General features: G+C 54.6%; 1 protein-coding gene and 1 long non-coding RNA gene across 10 annotated transcripts in view; one reads left to right on the top strand and one right to left on the bottom strand.

Annotated features, from left to right (window-relative positions):
• The window catches only part of CBFA2T3 (CBFA2/RUNX1 partner transcriptional co-repressor 3), a 111,107-nt gene that overhangs the window by 70,611 nt on the left and 25,857 nt on the right, over window positions 1-14,639 (bottom strand). For 5 of the 9 annotated variants that reach the window (XM_073308222.1, XM_073308220.1, XM_073308219.1 and 2 more), the window contains exon 2: window positions 6,567-6,730. The exons of 2 other annotated variants lie outside the window; for them this stretch is intronic. The gene's annotated coding sequence lies outside the window, so the exon portion shown is untranslated. Of the gene's footprint in view, window positions 1-1,498; window positions 2,016-6,566; window positions 6,731-14,639 lie in introns of those variants that run through there. 2 more of the 9 variants (XM_073308224.1, XM_073308217.1) reach the window with 2 other exon arrangements.
• Window positions 1,212-9,418, top strand: LOC140896423 (uncharacterized). The gene is made up of 3 exons (XR_012154548.1): window positions 1,212-1,526; window positions 8,846-8,949; window positions 9,326-9,418. It is a non-coding gene; the product is annotated as an uncharacterized lncRNA (long non-coding RNA).

Consider the following 14,639-nt stretch of genomic DNA (forward strand, 5'->3'; position numbering starts at 1 on the left):
TTAGGTACCTCCATGGGGGGGGGGGGGGAGGGAGCTGTGGACTCCTTCCAGGGAGCTGATTCTCAGAAAGTGCCCAGCAGCCCCCCCCCCCCTTTCTGGAAACCAGGCTCTTGAACAGTTTCTAGAACTGGGCACCCCACATTTGGGCACCAGGCTCCCAGGCCTGAAGTAACATTCCCAGCCGGAGCAAAGAGCAGAAGAGCTCCATTTAAAGGGAAATGCTTCTCTCCTTTCTCTCTCTCCGCTGCGCTGTATGTCTGGTGGCCCTGCTGGATAGCTGTCTGTCCCCACATGTGGCGCTCAGAGGAACCTTGGCAATTTAGACTGTAAGATCTTCAGGCCAGGGGTTGTGGCTTTGCCCTGTTTGTACAGCACCCGGCACAAGGGGGGTGGGCCCTGCCTGGGGCTTTGGGGCACTGCCCTAAAATAAAGATTGACTGCTGCTGGGAGTAATAAAGGTTCCCCCGGGCATGACCACCTTAAACGCTGTCTCAGGTACTGCCCTGAACCAAGTGCTTGGTGGGGACACTGACTTCACAGCTTGGTCCTGTGGACAAAGGCATCTCACCCCAGCTTTGCTATACATGATGCATCCCACTGCAAGCCTCCTAGGAACCACGGTGCAGATCACTGGGCAGCACAGACCTGGCTCTTGGCAGCCTGGCAGGGGTCCCCCCCTCCCAAAAAAGTTCTCTCACTGGCCCTGGCTCCTTGTGGGCCCCGGCCCCCTGGCTCCACGGAAGAAACACTTGCTCTCCCCAGCTTTCCTGCCTGCGTTTTAAATTCCCAGCTAGATCCTCGGGTACCGCGCGCGTCTCTCCCCGCACGCTGGCCAGGTAATCACCAGCTCCCGCTGAGTGTCCCGCTGCCGGGCAGAGAGCACGGGGCACCGGGCGAGGAGAACCCCATGGGTTTGGGACAGGCGCCCACGAGCTCCGGGCCAGCTGGAGCGGGAATCAAGCCAGCTGCGTGTCCGTGGAGCGCCTCTGTCTGTCCGCAAGCAAGGCCAGCTCCCAGCCCCTTCACCGGCTGTATCCCCCTCCATCCCCCGCCGCCACAGACATCCGCCAGCCGGGATCTGAGCCCTGCACCTTCCCACCCGCCACGCGGGGACGGGGACACAGGCAAGAGCCTTCCTGCTTTCCCCTAATTGCCTAATGAGCCCAAGGCTCTGTCGGGGGCGGGATCCCGCCGCACACGCAGCCCTAGAAGGATCGCTCCCTGCCTTTGTCTGCAAGGGAGGGTAAGGCCCCCATTTGCGGCTCAGCCGGACTGGACCGTGTCTGCCTGGAAGGAAAGTTTAAAGAGCCTGCGTCCTCCGCCCCTGCCCCCGCAGCCCCTCCTGCAGGAGCCCGCACCTGGAGGGCAAGACAACCCACGGGAGCCGCCGGGGAGCGCTCCCACGGCCGGGGGAGGGCTGGCAGCCAGGGCTGCCCCCGCACGCCAGTCCCAGGGCACTTCCACGCGCGCGGTCCCCGTGGGGAGGAGAGGGACTTACTGGCCGGAGGTCGGGAAGGAGCCGTGAGGTAATTTCGCACGCCCGGGAGACAGCCGGGGTCCAGGGGCGGCGGGTCCGCGGCTCGGCTCTCTAGCAAAACCCAAAGGGAGTTAATCCAAGCGGGCTGCGGCGTCTGGCAGGGGGCTGCGCCCTTGTTCCCATGCCCCGGGCACCTGCCCGAGCCGCCCTGAGGGGCCGGGCGCGCCCCTCTCCCGGGCGCGCTGCGCTCCGCGCCGGGCGCTCTCCTCCCCGGGGTAGCGCGGTCCTCAGGCTCTGCGCCCCTTCTGCGCGCTGCCCCGGCGCAGTCCGGCCGCCGCTGGCCCCGCGGCTCTTCACCCGCCGAGCCGGGAGAGGGGAAAGGAAGCGCCGGGCGCTGCGCTGCGCGGGGCCCGGGTTCTTTGGTACGTGGCGGTGGCGGCGCCGGCCGCCGTCCCCCCGGGGCGCGCTTCACCTCCGGCCCGCCGGCTGCCCGGGCAGACCCCCCGCTCTCGCCTGGTTTCGCATTTTCTCTCGGGCCCCTTCACGCCCGTCGGGGCTCATCCCTCCGGCGGGGGGCCATGGGGCGAGGGGGAGAGGAGACCTCACGGCCAGGGAGCCCCAGGGCGCACGGGGGGGGGCTGCTCTTTGCGGCGATCTTCTCCGCCCTTCTTGTTCAGCCCCTTGGCTCGCCGGCTCCGTCTCTCTCCAGCCCGGGGGACTCTGCTAGCGCCGCCGCCTCCTCCGCTCGCCGCTGCCCAGGGCCATCTGGGGCGGGCTCCGCCGGGCAATCTCCCTCGGACAACTTCTGCGAGCTGTCAGGCTGCCCAGCCGCCGCCTCCTGCTCCTCCTCCCGCGGCGCCAGGCGCTCCGCAGCCGGCTCTCGGTGCCCTTCTGCCCGCCACCTCCCCTTCGGGCAGCTCTCTGCAAACTCCGTGCCCCGAAAGCGCCGGCTGGGGGTGCGGGAGCGGGTCTGCCAAGCCCGGATGCGCCTTGCCCGGCGGCAGCCCCCGGCGATCTCCGAGGGGCTCCGGCTGCCGGGGGGGGGGGTCTTCACGCGTGCCCCCTTCCTTCCCCGGGGCGCCTGGAGGCGCGAGGCGATTCCAGCCCCGCCAAAGCTGCCGGTCCGGTGTGTGCACAGGGGAAGCCCCCGGCGGGGTCCTTTAGTGCCTGGCCAGCCCCCAGCAGCCTGCCGGCTCCCGGGTCCTGCAAGGCAGAGCGGCTTGTACTTCCCGGTGCATCTCGCCTCCGCTGCTCCCTCTTCACAAAGCCCCTTTTTGCAGGCTCTTGGCTAACTCCAGGGTCCGGTGCGCTGCACCCTCCCCCTCCCGCCGCGAGCCCAGCAGCGGTCGGCCGGCTCAGCGAGGGCTTCCTCCTGATGGTGTCCAATCGCCAGCAGCCCCCGCCGCTCCGCTCCCTGCCTCTCCTCCCGTCTGATTGAGCTCACACGCCGCGGCTTCTCACTTTGATGCAGCGCCCGGCCGCCTATGCCTGATGAACCGGGTGGGCTGGCTGCACCTCTCAGCCTCGCCCTGCAGGGGGCGCTCCGCTACTGCTGCAATCCCGGCCGGCTTCGCAGCCCCTGTCACTGTGCGCACAGCCCGATTGCTGCGTTTCCTCTGGGTGGGTTTTTCTCTCGCCCCCTCTTTGGGGAAGGGCTGAGCCGGGGGTTGCAGTGTGGAAAATGCAAATCGAATTGAATACGTTCTAGGAGAAGCAAAGCGGACCCACCATTCAGATGCACAGAGTGCAAGAATCAGCTGCCCCTGCCATCTTGCAGGGGCCCAGTGCAGGGGACTCTGTGTGTGTGTTAACATGCTCCACACCTCTCTGTTTCCTTTCTCTCTCTTTTATATTGTCCCTTTGTCTGTGGGTCTCTGTGATTCCAGTCTTCCTTCTTCTGGGCTTGCTCTGGTTTGAGTTCTTCTAACTTTATTCCTGAAAGAGGCAGCTCACCCCTTTTTGCTGCTGCCCTGATTACAAGAGGGCAGGGCCTGAAACTTTTTAAAAGAAGAGATCAGATGGTTCAGCTGCAAAATCTCTCAGCACAGAAAACTTTTTACATGCCCCCCGCCTTGCAGCTTGAATAGCGCGGGAGCGCACAGGAAGAGAATCAGTGGAAAGCTTCCCTCCTGCTTCGAGCAGGGGGTTGGACTAGATACCTCCTGAGGTCCCTTCCGACCCTGATATTCTAGGATTCTCCCCACATACCAGTTCTGCTACAGAGTTGTTGTTCCCTTAGTGCAAGGGCCAGTAGAAAAAGGAACAGCTGTTCATTTATTTCTATTAGAAATAAGCCAGGCCCCCTGTGTAACTGTTGGGCTTGTCAGGTGGCTTGCCTGTGTGCATTGTTGTGGAGCATTTGACACATGCATGGGTTATTTGTATTTTGTTTTTTAATGTAATAATTTCCCAAGACCTCCTTTCTGAAGCCTCTTTAGCAGGATCCATGTCATGACACAGCAGCCCCTGCTGGAGAGGACCTGTCAAGGCAGCCATGAAGAAATGATGTTGACCAGCGTGACTTGTCCCCAAGAAAACAATGGGACTTTCATTCAGGCTTCCCACTCTGACCCAATTCAGCCTTAGAACAGAAGTGCCACCTCTCCAATGTCACTCATTTAGACCCAATTTTACTCCCATATGACATTTTACTTCCATCTGATAGTACTACGGAAAGGGATCTGGGGGCCATAGGGGATCACAAGCGAAATATGAGTCAACAGCGTAACACTGCTGCAGAAAAAAAGCAAACATCTTTCTGGGCTGTATTAGCAGGAGTGTTGTAAGCAAGACAAGAGAAGTAATTCTTCCGCTCTACTCAGGCCTCAACTGCAGTACTGTGTCCAGTTCTGGGCGCCACTTTTCAGGAAAGATGTGGATAATTTGAAGAAAGTCCAGAGAAGAGCCACAAGAATGAATAAAGGTCAAGAAAACATGACCCATAAGGGAACATTGAAAAAACTGGGTTTGTTTAGTCTGGAGAAGAGAAGACTGGGAGGGGACATGAGAGCAGTTTTCAAGTATATAAGGAGGAGGGAGAAGAATTATTCTCCTTAACCTCTGAGGACAGGACAAGAAGCAATGGGCTTAAATTGCGGCAAGGGAGGTTTAGGTTGGACATTAGGAAAAACTCCCTGTCAGGGTGGTTAAGCACAGGCATAAATTGGCTAGGGAGGTTTTGGAGTCTCCATCATTGGGGATTTTTAAGAGCAGGTTCGACAAACACCTGTCACGGATGGTCTAGATAATCCTTACTCCTGCCATGAGTGCAGGGGACCGGACTAGGTGACCTCTTGAGATCCTATGAGTTTATGATTCTAGACCCAATTTTACCTCCATCTACGTTTCCTCCACTCTGCAACAGACTGGACTTTATTTCCCTTTTTTATTATCAGTTAGTTACATCAGAAGAGGTGAATCATGCACATTTATTGCTGGAGACACCAGCTCCACATCTGGACAAGCTTCTGTTGATATTTTTGGGTGTGTCCCTTGGCTTAAGCCTGGGTTGCCTCTTTGAGGGTTAATCCTGTTCCCACTGCAGTCAGTAGGAGTTCTAGTGTTTGGCCGGCAGAGTGGTGTGGGGCAAAATGTAATCAATGTGATTTCACCATGTGAGACGATTAGGTCAAATTGTTACCTCAGGGTATCCGGAACAAGACTCCTCACTGCCAAATGATTCCTTATTACAATGAGGTTGATAACTCTCTCCCCTTCCCCAGGAACTAACCAAAGGCCGAGCTACTGCCTTCTGCCACTGTTGTGTCCCTGCCGATATTCATCTTGCAATGGCCAAGTCTGAACAGCTCCTGGGCACCATAATTCAGACAGCCCAAGGCCTGGACAGTTACTAGATAGGTTCTCATCAGAGTTACTTGCTACGGGATGCAAACCGGTTCTGTTGATCTGTACCAAAGCTTAAGTGCAAGCCAGGGCCCCGGAGAAGGAGACTGGTGGGTGCTGTGCTCGGCTCACCATGGTGAACGTTCCTATGACAATGAGATGCATATATGCAGCCGGGTCGGTCTCAGGACATTAGTGAGACAAGGTGGATGGGGTAATATCTTCTACTGGACTAACTTCTCTCTCCCCACCAGAAGTTGGTCCAAAAAGAGAGATTCCCTCTCCCACCTGGTCTTTCCAGAGAGATGCTTGTCGGGTTCAAACCCCAGAGCTGGGTTCAGGCTGCAGAGTTTGGGGGCAGAGGCTCAGGCCTGGCTTTGATGGACTGTGACTTGTGTTTGGAAACAAAGGGCTCGAGCCCACCAACCCTTCAGTGCACTAAGCTCATGGGGACCCTGCAGGGCTGGTCCCACAGCCTTTAATTCTGAGCTTGAAAGGAGATGTAATTTCCGAGCTCTGTGTCTTGGAGGGTGGGGTGTCTTTTCCTCTAGCTCCACCAGCCACAGAGCAGCCACAGAGTCCCTCCCCAGCAGCTACTGCAGCCAGTTGTGTGGCCCTAGTCCTGCCTTCCGAGGCGAGGGGGAAGGACTGCAGAATTCACGTGGTGGCGGATTCCAAGGTCCCCAACCCCTCTGGGCTTCGCCCTTACCCTGCATGAAGCATCCCCATTGACCACTCGCAGGGAGTCCAGGAAGCTGGGTTCAGCTCTCCAAGCCCTGTCTCCTGGCCAGCAGGCCCCCTGCAGCTGCAGAGGAGGATGGAGAAGGGTTTGCCCCAAAGAAACAAATTTTTCAAAAAGCAAAGGCTGACATGAGCATAGGAAAAATGCACCCACGCACACCTGCCTGTGCACTCACAAACAGGGCTTGGTGCCTGCAGAGCCTCCTTTGCATAGACAGACACCCAGCTGGCACATGCAAATACTTGGGGTGTGGAGGTTATGTGAACACGGATTCCCCTTGCACAATTCAGACTCCGCCACCCTCCTGAACACATGTCCCTAAACATTCTGGTCTAGTACTAGATAGCAATATTTTCCTTCCGAATGGCAGCGTTAGAAACTAGTTTAGGTGGCCTCCTCCCATCATCTCTTGTGTTTGGCCTCCATTGTGGAGTCAGCAAAGGCCTTATGCTGAAAATTCTTTCTCGTGGAACTAGTCCCGTTGATTTTGCTGGGCCTACTCACGTGAGTAAGTGTGTGCAGGATTGGGGCCCCTTGTGTCCGAACGGTCTGTTCTACCAGCATGGTGAATTATCCCTTTTCACCCGTTCCAAAAGAGGGACCTGGCGCGAGTGAAGGTTGTCATCTCCTCCCCTGCAGAGACGTGACATTTTACCAGCACGTCGGCACTGAAAAGGCAGAAGGAAAGCTTTTGTCTGAAGAGCTAAGCAAAGCCCACGTCGTTCAGCCTAGGGAGCGTTGATAGGGAACTCTGTGCATGACCTGAATGTCTGGCTGTATAGGTGATGGCTTAAGTCTGATATGACATTTATCCTCACAAGTGAGGAGACAGATAACTTATTCATGATGGTGCCACTCTTGAGTTATCCGGTGTTTACTTGCCAGTGGAGATATCATTTCAGATCCAGCCTCAGCCACCATCATATATTTATTTCTGCTAACATGGGGATCCTCTTGCTCTGCCAGAAGAATTATAATGTATATAGTAGAAACATTAACTTTGACCATACACTTTAGTCAAAAGGGCCATCGATTAAATCGTTCCCAGCCGGATTTCAACCCGTCAAATAGTTAACAGCATCACTGTGAGCCAGACTTTGCTCCGGACAGGTGAACAGAAGCAGCTACCTTATTAAGTGTTTCCATTTGTGTTGACTAAAACAGGGTCCTTTTGCAAATCAGGGTGATACAAACAGCAGATTAATCAGTTTCTAATTAAATGATGGCAGCGTGCATGTTTAATTAAATAGACTGTTTAAACAATTCTTTATCATGGCACTGGAGACCAGCAGAGCATCCCATGGCATGACCTTGAGATGGTGCGAGACAAGCCTATCCCACTCAGGTGCCTGTGGACGTCCCTCGGGGACATCCTGCCAGGAGGAGTTAAGGATTTGGTTGGTTGGTTTAGTTTGTGTTTAGGTGATGGCTGCTGTCAAATCAGCTTTTTCATTTTGTCATTGGGGCCTCACCGGATCATAGAAACCAGAGAGGGAAGAGACTTATTGGGTTGATCCTGCAACCCCACCTAGGTCATTATTCAGGCCCATTATGTCCAAATGTGCTCACGGATGTACGTACACAGCCTCTGCCGACTGCAGCGAGAGTCACATGTATGCATGAGAGCTGGGTGAGGAGGCAGAGCCTGCCCTGAATTACTCACCATGTAGCCCAACTGAATTCTTACCCAGGGCAGAAAATGAGCCACATTCTCTATTGGGAGCTAATATTCTCTGCACAAGGGGCCGTTCTGCGTTGTTTGCAGGCCCAAGACTCCCAGTGGGGTCGATGGAAAGTTGAGGTCTGAAAGGCATACAGAATTGGGCCCAGATTACTGATTTATACAAGCTCCTTCCGTGATAACCCTCTTCTTTCCCTTTGTTTCACAGCAGCTCCAAAGTCCAGCACCAACCTGGGTTTGGGTTTTGATCATTGTGCCAGCAGGGTTTGGCTCCCAGCCTGAGAACCTGCAGGGAACTTTTGGACAGAGGAGAGTTTTGTGGTCCAGCTGCAGAATGGGAACTCTGACCAAGCCTGCAGCAGCACTGGGGCCAGGAGATATAAGCCTTTACCCCTGCGAGGAGTCCCAGCTAAGCTGTTTGCATCAGTAAGGTCTATTCACATAAGAGTCTGCCGGATCAGGCCTCTCCTCTGTGGCCCTGTGTCGGTATGAGAGAGACCGCAAGAGCGTATCTGCTACCAGAAAATGGCTCGGCTGATCGATCGTTATCCAAACACGCATGCATCATGCTGCATAGACAGCTAGTTATTGACAGAGCCAGCCAGCTACAATGAGTCATGTCAAGTGCAAGGATAAGCCCTTGGGAGGTGCCACTCCGCTATCACCAGCCTAGCTTTGTCTCCACCTGCGGCTTTGCTCCAGCCACAATCTGTGTGGCAACTGGGACATGCTGTAGTTTGTTGGGTTTTTTTACTAGCCAGCAATAAAATCTAACCCATATTGGTTGATGAGAAGATGACGTGTTTCCCCCGGGTGTAAGTTTGGGTGGCAGGGTCTGTTTCATTTCTAGTCAGTGCCCAGGGACTGTAATTTCAGTCTATTGAAGTCATAATTTACTACTGTGAAAATAAACATTTGTGTTAGCTTGTTTTATTCTGTGGGCTTCGTATGAATGTTAATAATTCACAACCTGCATGCTTCTACATGGGGCTGCACAGCCTGGCTGATTGCACAAACCCTCTGCTAGCACACAGCATGCTTCCCCCGTGTTCCTTTTGCATGGGTCTCACACACAACAGATACCTTGGTATGTTTCCCCCAGGGGTTCTATTGCTCAAGACAGATAGGAGATGATGAGAGAAGTGCCACTTAGCGCTAAGCCACGGATAACGAGGAAATCAGTAGGAAGGCGGCTGTGAGATAAAGGTAATATTTTATGTAAAGATGATGGAGTTTAAAATCTGGGCATTTTGGAAAGCTTCCTGCTTCAGAGCGTCCTGGTGCTTGTTTGTTTGCTGTATTTGCAATAAAAATTAAAGGAGATTTTCCCCATCAAGGTCAAATCCAGCCAGCAAGCTCCTCCGTTAGGATTTAATTCTCCACCTAGATCCAAAATGGGGATGTCACCTTCAGTGCCATGCTTGGGTAGCTGTAATCCCTGCCCATGCAGAGAGAACCAGATATTCGGAGTCTAGATCTGCCCTGCTGCCTTCAGAGGAGAAGTTTGCCCATATGACTAAGAGGGCAGTTTGCTTCACAGCATACTGCACAGGTGACCCACTCACAGATATTTTTCTTGCAGGTGATTCCATCAGCAAGGCCATTTTCAAGGGTCCCAGGGCAGAGGAGCACCCCCATGAGAACGTGTGGCTCACCAGGCCAGTGGGGACAGCCTGTGCTTTGAAGGTGAGATTCTTCAGAGGTCCTGTCTGAGGCTTTAAACAGGTTCCTAGGTCATAACAAAGGGGGGTTGAGACCAGGCCTGAGAGTTAGGACACCTGGGTTCTACTTGAATCTCTAGCATAGATTTCAAGGCAAGTCACTGCCCCACTCTGTGCCTCAGTTTCTCAATCTATGAATTGGGGTACCTATGCCACAGGGGCATTGCAAGGCTAAGCTTATCATCTTCAGAGGGAACCTCCTGTAGAAAGGCAAACTGTTATGGACCAAAGGGGTGAGATTAACAAATTGGTCAACAACTACCACTTAAAGAGGCATTCATGGCACACTCAGCAAAACATTGTTCAGAGGCAATTCAGTCTAAACTTCTCCATCACCCTCTTCTCCCTGGGATGTGATCATACATAACATTGTTCTATTTAGCTCTGTATCATCAGTGGAGACATTTGCATCAGCGACCATAGTAATGGGTGTTCTAGAAATCTAGATCGAGAGGGGTGTGTGGGGCTGTATGAATAGAAAATTGGCTCTTGGTATTTTCCCCATTCAATGTCAGAGTCCTGTTTGTGACATGAGACTAGTCTCTGCAGCAGCCTATTGGGACTGTACAAACAGTGAGCAGAAGAGGTGGGAGCAGGTGGGCTGCTGAACGGCATGGGTTCTGTTTTCCTACCGGTGTCCTTAATAAAAAGGAAGGCAGGAGAATACGCCTGGGACAGAGGCAATGGGGCAGCAGGATTGTCACTAAATAGTTCAGTGTTTTTCTCCATGAGGCCCAAGCTGCTCTTGCAGAGAAAGGAAAGTGAATGCTAAGTGTAGTGGATCCACTCGCAGGACGATCCGGGGGTGACGGGGGCGTGGAGGATTGGCCGGGGGCGGGGGGGGGAGAACACATCCCGAGGCAGTGGAGAAAGGGTACAGCTGAGAGAGAGAGAGAGACTCTTATGGGAGGGAGAAAAGAACAGGCCCAAAGTGAAGCCCCAAGCAGAGCTCCTGTGGAATCTGAGGGCTAAAGGTCCTTTCCTATGAAACAGGACATGGTCTCATCTCTGCCAATGACCCTTCATGCCTCCCACCCCCAAACCAGGACACACCTGGACTGTCAGGGACACAGACCACGGGCTTTCCTTTGCTACCAGGCCCCCTCTGCCCTAGAGAATGCAAAGGGGCAGTGGGGGCGGGGATTTGAGTAATAGCTTTTGTTGGACCAGCTTCTGCTGGGGAGAGAGACAAGCTTTTGAGCTCACACAGAGCTCTTCTTCCGCTCTGGGAAATCTCTGAGTACATTGCCCAGATCTGAAGAAAGAAGAGCCCTGTGCAGCTCGAAAGCTTCTCTCTCTCGCTCTCTCACCAACAGGAGTTGGGCCAATAAAAGATGTTACCTCCCTGACCTTGTCTCTCTAATATCCTGGGACTGACCTGACCACAGCGGCACGGCACACAACTAGAGAATCTGGCATAGCAGCCCTGTAGGAGTATTTCTCCATGGCACAAAACACCCCCGCGGGTGGCACAGCCCCTCAGAGCCTGGGTCAACTGACTCGGGCCTGGAGAATTCATGCTACGGGGCTCAAGATTGCAGTGGAGACGTTCCCGCTTGGCTTTCTGAGCCGGGGCTTCCAGAAACGTCTGCACTGGCTATTCTGAACCCTGTAACCCAAGCCAGAGTCCGTCGACTCTCTGAGACTCACTGCCGCAGGGGGGGTTGGGTTTTTTTTTTTTTTTTTGCAACGTAGACGTGCCCTGCACACAGTGGCTACCATTGGTGTGCTGGGATCACACCGCTCTGGGCAAGGCTGACCACCACACTCCCCATGTCCTGCCTCGCCACAGCAGGGCCAGTGTCAGCAGCTTCAATGGTGCAACTGCCTAGACGGGGTTAGTGTGAGGCTTGGACTCCCTCGGTCTGTTCTGGAGGTTTCTCACCTTCCCTGCCCCATTTGAAAAGCCAGAGGAATATGGCGCTTCCCTCATATGCATTTGCATCTTCCCAGCTCTTTATCTTTCTCTCTGTCTCTGTATTGCTGCAATTACAGACACTTTAAAACACAATGATCTGGCTGTTAATGTGATGGATGACAGAAGCTTTCTGTCTGGTTTAAATCATCCCCTAGAGTGAGCAAACTTCTCTGGATTAACCCCTTCCTGGCCCCAAACTGGCTCCCTCACCGGGCCCTGTGGCTATTGTTTGAAGAGTGCAGCGCGCGTATCTAGATTTTGGCCCTGTGAAGGGACTCGACACCCGTGCAGCTGAGGAACCCCGTTATTTTCTTTCTCTTGCCTTCACAGGGGGGAACAAAGACGCTGCCCTTTTAGCTTCTCAGCTGGAGAAGAGGGAAGGTTGGTTTCCCTTTTACCGGCATGTTTATCCATCTCTCTGCGTCCTGTTGGGGACGATCCAGCCCCCCAGCAATAGTGCAGGACGCACCCCCACAATGACACTACAGCTCAGGGCAAAGGTAACCAGCGAGGCATTTAACCAAGCAGCGCAGCACTGCGCTGCAGCCATGGGATTTCCTGCAGTGCGTATCTGTGTGCACGAGGCACGTGCAAATACATATGTGCACGGTTCTGTCAGCACAAAGAGGGGCCACCTCCTGCCTTCAGGTAGAGGCCTACAGCTCCCACTGAGGACTATGGCAAACATTTGTCAACGGAGTTTGACGGGTCTCAGTCTAGTTCCCAGGAGACAGGCATCCCCATCACAAACCTACCAGCGCCGCAGTTGGTGTACTGGGCTCTGCCTGACCGTGTCTCGGAGAATGAGCTCCCCCGCTGGCTGCAGGAGCAGCCCCTCCAGATCAGGAGAGAGGTGTAAGGAATGGCAACTGGCGCTGTGCTTTTCCCATGACTAAAGAGAGGCCCCGCTCCCCAGTCTGCCACCTTTCCCCAGGCATGTGCACCTGAGCAGTCACTTGGCCTCTCCTCCAGCCAGCTGGTCACGCGTGCAAGTTCTCAGGAGCCTGCAGCCAGCCCTGGAAATAGCTGGCAATGGCAAAGGGTGGGGTTGTGGGAGGGAGAATCTTGCACTTTTGCATTCTCCGCAGCTTTGTTTCACTACTGTGGGAAAGGAGATTAGGGCAGGCTGGCAGCCAGGGGTTAGCAGATAAGCGAGTGTTAGCGTTGGATAGGCCGGCTGGATCAGTTCCAGTGCAGGGCCTAGCAATCCCTCCTGGACCAAATCTGAAATCAACCGGCAGGCCTTGGAGGGGGCCAAGCCACAGCAGGCTGGGAAAGTCCATGGCCAGGCAGCTAAAAGCGCCTTTCCTCTGGGCTGCCTGGTCAGTACTCTGCCCCTTTCTCAATCTCGCTCCCCTCTGATTTCCCAAAACCATCCAGAGAGTCGAAGGGGGGCTGGGTTCTGGGAAAGTGACAATGGGCAGACAGGGTAGAAAGTGCTCTAATGAGTTTCTGTCAGTCACCCAGACACATGATTGATGGCTCAGTGTGCAACAACTGAGCGCTGGGGATTAAGTGCACGTGGTATGTCAATTTCCGACTCACGCACTCTCTTTGTTTAAAGAGCCAGTCTCTCCTTCCCCTGCCCCTTCCCCACCAGTGCCACGGGCAGGACCATTAAGCTCATCTCCTCAGACCCTGCAGGGGCAGGGGTTGGTTTATACCAAAGCTGCTGGCCTGACTTTTTTATGAGTCTGAAATGGATTTTGCTGCCCGTGGAAGCCCTACTTGGAGGCTGCTGCTTCTCTTTTTATGCCCCCATGAGACCTACCACATGCCAGGCCTCCGTGGGGGCATTGCCCTTAATTTTGACTGGGCATATGGTACCTCTCAGCTGGGCTGCATGAGTGACCCTGAGGGTTATTGCACGAGCTAGCGACATGCAACCACACTGTTGTAAGCAGCTATCGAGCACTTCTCATCTGTCAAGCTCTGTGTGCTGGGTTAGGACTGTTACAGCTGGGGAAAGCCAGGCCAGCTTACACCTCTGTTTTAGCCCACAGAGGGGAGAGGAAGCTGTAGAATTGGCCAGGATGAATGCCTGAGCACCTAGCAAATCCATGTGCTGGGGACACTACGATTTTACAAATTCCCTTGTATGCTCTTGGGGAGCCAGGACTAGAACCCTGGGCCTATAGTACCATAAACACAGGCCATGGTCATTTGTGCTAGGGGAGCTCTCCCTCAGTTGGCAGCAGTAGCACGTCCTTTATGTGCTTGTGGCCGATTATCAGAGGGACTGAGAGAAGTAGCATCCTCCCTTCCCCTTGCCCACAGCTCCATGGCGTCTCTTTCCACACAGTTGGGGATCTGCATTTTGTGGGGCAGTGGCTGTACAAGGAGGGAATGGAACTGGAGGGGATCCTCTGACCTCAGAGCTAGCCTCTCGTCAGCCCTGCAAGGACTTTCCTGGGTGGATTCCACTCCCTGCACTGACCCCCCACCCCTTGCCCCAAGAAGTGGGCATGGGGCAGTGGCCTGTGGGAACCAGTGGCAGCCTGTCTCCCGCCGGGAAGGTTCAGGAGCTGTCAGTGAAGGGCATGGTATAAAAGCCTAGAGAGACAAGAGCTGGATGGGGAGAATGCATTCAAGTGACACCCTGAAACCTCGCTGGAAGTGGTCCCCAGCACACGTGACTCAGGCGTTGCAGCTGGCACATGCATGTGACTCACACATGGCATCTGACACATGCGTGTTCAACGCAGGCGTGATATGTGGCACGCGTGTATGCAAACAGGGCACAACACCTGACATATGTGGGTGACTCGGATGCAGCACATGGCCTGCATGCATGAATCAGGCGTGATGTGTGGCGCACGTGTGCGACTCAGCAGGCTGCCTGGTGTGCGTGCGTGACCCAGGGATGACACCTGGCACAATTATTTCTTTTGGACACCTGTGGCCGGCAGAGGAAAGTGGCTGCTGGAGGAGCAGTGACTGGAGTGGGTTCTCTGGGGTGAAGCAGGGTCACTGAGCTAAACCATGATCGACAGTCCCCTAGCTGTCTAGCATAGCTTGGGGGATTGGCTGGGCAAACGCATGTGCCCCAATACCAGACATACCAATGCCAGGGCATTCTCCCCTAAAGCTTCTGGCAGCTCTGGACCCTTCAAAATTGATCTCCCCTGGGGAGTGGGGTGCTAGGGGTGGGTTGCACAAGTAGCATCACAGAATTCAAGCTCACTTATTACAAGTATGTGTCTATGTGTCTGCAGATGGTGTACGGGCATGTGAGGTCTCCACGGGCCTGTGTCTAT

Source organism: Lepidochelys kempii, chromosome 12, assembly GCF_965140265.1.
Source record: "Lepidochelys kempii isolate rLepKem1 chromosome 12, rLepKem1.hap2, whole genome shotgun sequence".
Lineage (NCBI taxonomy): Eukaryota > Metazoa > Chordata > Testudines > Cheloniidae > Lepidochelys > Lepidochelys kempii.